The 4,172-nt window shown below is 36.7% G+C and overlaps 1 long non-coding RNA gene across 1 annotated transcript; it reads right to left on the bottom strand.

The window, feature by feature from the left end:
- Positions 1 to 1,668: 1,668 nt before the first annotated feature.
- On the bottom strand, positions 1,669 to 3,884 carry LOC146889963 (uncharacterized). The gene is made up of 3 exons (XR_014999622.2): positions 3,561 to 3,884; positions 3,096 to 3,178; positions 1,669 to 1,922 (listed from the first exon to the last, which is right to left on the bottom strand). It is a non-coding gene; the product is annotated as an uncharacterized LOC146889963 (long non-coding RNA).
- Positions 3,885 to 4,172: the final 288 nt, after the last annotated feature.

Genomic DNA, 4,172 nt, shown 5'->3' on the forward strand with positions numbered 1-4,172 from the left:
AAACATTTATAGTACTGTTTGATTATAATCAGCCTATGCATAGAGAGCTATAGAGAGAATCTGCAAAGTACAAGAAAAAGGAGTTTTAAAGTTCTTTGCTTCTGGTGAGCAATGCTGAGAAGTAGAAACTGGTGGAGAATTAAGCAAGAACTGAAAAGCATTAGGAATTTAGCAATATTACCTTCACAAATGTTTTAAACTCTGTAAATCTCTTCTTACAAAAAAAAACACTCCTCTTCCTACACAAGGGGTGGCTTAGATCAAGCGATGATGCAGAGAACCCCTAAAGTAGCAGAAACACTCAGAATTTGTTGTATATCTCAAGCAAGTTAATTTCAGAGAAGGTACCTGCTGAGTAGAGAAAGTACAAATGTTATTAGCAATAGAGCAAAGATATGTGCAGAACAAATAATAACTTAGGTGCCCTGAGCCCATTCACAGAAATTAAAAGAAACCTGAACTCAGACCTAAATGCTCCTTTGATGCAAATGCTGTTGGAGTATAGGATTTGAGAAATCTTACACTATGGGAAATGGACAGAATTGGACAAAGCTTGTCTGTCAAATAAAGACTGTCTGTTGAGAAAAACCAAACATGAGGAAAAATGTTGGGTCACAGATCAGAGAAATAACCTAACAAATCCCCTTTTCTTTTCATATGCTTACTTGGGAGGGAATTCATAGAAAAAGAAATCAGCAATTAAATTTTAAAATAGCAATATTTGCCCAAGTTACTTCAATGACAAGAAGGCCTGGAATAAACTTCTGTCTTACGGAGAGCAGACTGAAGACTTCCTTAAAGTAATTCAGGGACCTGATGAATTGTTTCAGGATTATGCAGTAACCAAACAGATTAATTGGCGACACATAAAGTGGATGCTTGAGAGGTAAAGCTGGCCTACAACAATACTATTGTAGTATTTAAGTCTGCTTTGAGATCATTCAATAAAGAGGAGTAACATTTCTGATTATATTCGAATATCCCCAGATACTGGACACTCATATAGCCAGTGGCTATCTTTGACTTCTGCTTTACAGAAGAAAAACAGGTAAAGATGTTACCCCCAACAAAAAAATCTGGAAATTGGAGAGTAATATGAGATTTAAGAAGAGTTAATGGGAGTTTTACATCTTTCTTTGCCTTCTGTTTCTTCCATACCAAAGATACCTATAGTATTGTTTCAGATTTAAAAGATGGTTTTTATCTTCACCTAGGCTCACTGAAATTGTCAAAGATATGCATTTCGTGTTTTATCAGTTAATTTTAAAAATTTCCAATTAGAAAATATCATTAGAACATCTCTCCTCAGGACATGACAAAATGTTTTATATTCTGTCAGAAATCTTTGACTCAGGCTACACAAAATCTTAAATTTCAATTTCCACACGTTTATATTATACTTTTAGGATGATGATTTGCTTGTCTATATAAGTGAAGTAAGTTTGTTAATAATATATTGTCAGCTTCAGCAGAATCCTGTCCTTGCATTGTTAGTAATTGCCTGAGTGAAAGTACAAAGACAGCCATCTTTTGAGTATTTGGGATGTATATTTATTCAAAAATACTAAGCCTCAAAAATTGGAAATTAAGAGAGAAAGATGACAAACTTTGAAATTACTGTGGAATATACTAACAATCACTGTGCCTTCATGAGACTCACCTAGTACCTCTGTTTATTTGTGACTGTTGTGATGCTTGATCTATTTGTCGGACAATTGGCAGTGAGGGAATGATTTGCCCTGTGGCTTTGGCTGATACTTTGAAACTTATTCCTCGTGAAGAATAGAAATTTTCTGCATAAATATAGGGAGAAGTGCTTGGTGCTAAGGAAAGTTGTTATGCCAATATTTGCTGGTATCCATGAGAAACCTTCTTCATCCAGTGAGAATAGAGTGGAGGAGAAGAATAAGTGGTTGTCCAAACTGAGGGAGTGGAAGAGGAGGCAGAGTAGAGGCCACAGTCATATTGGAAAATAACAAATGAAAATAATTAATATAAAAATAAGTGAATGCCATGCAGGGAGGAAACACTAACAAGAAAAATGATTCCATAAAAGAAAATAAAAATCATACAATAATTAAAAAAGTCATTCAGACTTATAAATCAATATTACATTGCTTCTTTATGAGCCCATAACTATAATGATTATCTTGTGACATATTATTGAAGAAAACTTGAAATTATCCCAGAATTTCTATTTGTAAACCTTTGTCTTTTATCTGTATGTCAGTCACCATGGGTATGTTCCTTTATCATACAAAATATCCATACCTTGTCACAGGTAATTGCTAAGAAACTATACCTTGCACTCTCAAAAGAAATCTGACAGCATTCTGAACAATGTTGAGTCTCTTTGTAATACTATATTTTCTTTGTAACCTACTTGATGTTGCATTAGTTTAACTAGGTTAAAGTTTCTCTTTCCCAGAGAAAAATCAGCCTGCCACTGAACGGGAAATGCTGTTACTGAAATTCCTCCTATTACAAGTCCACATGAATCTCATATTCTAATTTATTTGTAATGCTGAAAAGGTTTGATTTGTTTAACTGTCTTGAAGGTAATCTTTTCAGTTGAAAAGTACTTTCTGAAAGATATTATCTATTCAACTTTGAAAAAATATATATCTTTTATAATATGCATAGAAATCAGTAATTTCAGATTCTTCTCCAAGTGCATTACAATTTTCAAAAAATGTTGTTTTTTTTTTTCAGATATCTCTGGACTTTTCAGTTAGGAGTTTAACATCCTGGTTGCAGGCATCTGACTTTGTGAGCATATGATCACATAGGAAATGTGTTATGTCATATAAACTTTTTCAGCCTGTTGTTTAGAATGAAGTTGCACACAGTCCTCGTTTGTCAGAAGAGATCTTGATGCTTTTTTTGGCATACTTATTTTTAAAAAAATCATACAGGCTCCCTGGCTAATTTACACTCTATATAATTACACGGAAACGGTATTCTTTTAAACACTGCCTGGCCCATTAGTTCCAAACTCTTATTGGTAGCTCTTACATATGTATTCAACCCATTTCTAATAATCTGTATGCCACTAGGAGATTGTGTTTTACCAGGAAAGATTCAGCATGTCTGACCTGGTGGCTGGTTCCATGGCGTCTGCCTCATTGCCTTCTTTCCAGCATTCTGTTCTGTCTACTCCACCCACCTATGTTCGGACCTATCAAGTCAAGCAGTTTCTTCATTAATTAACCAATAAAAGCAACAGAAATACAGAAGACACAACTACATCATATCCCCTTTTTCTGTTTTAACAAAAAAGAAATGTTTTCATTTTTTAGGTGTTTCTTGTTTGTTTTTTATTTCTTTATTTATAAAAGTTTATTAATTTATAAAAGTTTCCATTTCTGCCCTTTTTCCCAACACCCACCCACTCCCCCCACTTCCTCTCCTCCTTCCTCTCCCTCCCTAAGAGAAGTCAGGGTTTCCTGCCCTTGGTGAACTCTCATTAGATCAGTCCCCTTATATCAGTGGGTGGACCCACTCCTCACTGTCCTGCCTTTCTTGTTCATGTTCACCCTCCTTCTGCTGCTCATTTAGACCTTGGGGGCTCGGTCCAGTGCTCCAATGTGGGTCTCTGTCTCAATCTCCATCCATCAACGGGTGAAGGTTCCCTCTGGTCTTGTCTTCTTTACTCACGTTCTCTTTCCTTCTGCTTATCGTTTGGACCTAGGTAGTTAAGTCCAGTTTTCCAATGTGGGTCTCTGTCTCTATCTCCAACCATTGACAGATGAAGGTTCTATGGTGATATGCATAATATTCATCAGTATGGTTATGGGCCAAGGCCGGTTCAGGCACCCTCTCCTCTGTCCAGAGAACAATCTGGGGATATCTCTTTGGACCTGGGATCCCCTTTATAATCAAGTCTCTTGTAAACCCTAAAATGACTCCCTTAGTTAAGATATATACTTCCCTGATCCCATATCCATCCTTCCACCCTCCCCCATCCCAATCACCCAACCTTTCCCCATTCCTCTCCTACTTTCTTCTCTCTAACCCTCTCCCCTTCCAACAACCTCCCACTCCCCCCCATGCACCCGAGGTTGCCTGGCACTCATTTCTACTTCCAATCTCCAGGAGGATAACTACATGATTTTCTTCAGGTTCACCTTCTTATTTAGCTTCTCTAGGATCACGAATTATAGGCTCAAAGA

The sequence above is a fragment of the Myodes glareolus genome, chromosome 24 (assembly GCF_982192425.1).
Source record: "Myodes glareolus chromosome 24, mMyoGla1.1, whole genome shotgun sequence".
NCBI lineage: Eukaryota > Metazoa > Chordata > Mammalia > Rodentia > Cricetidae > Myodes > Myodes glareolus.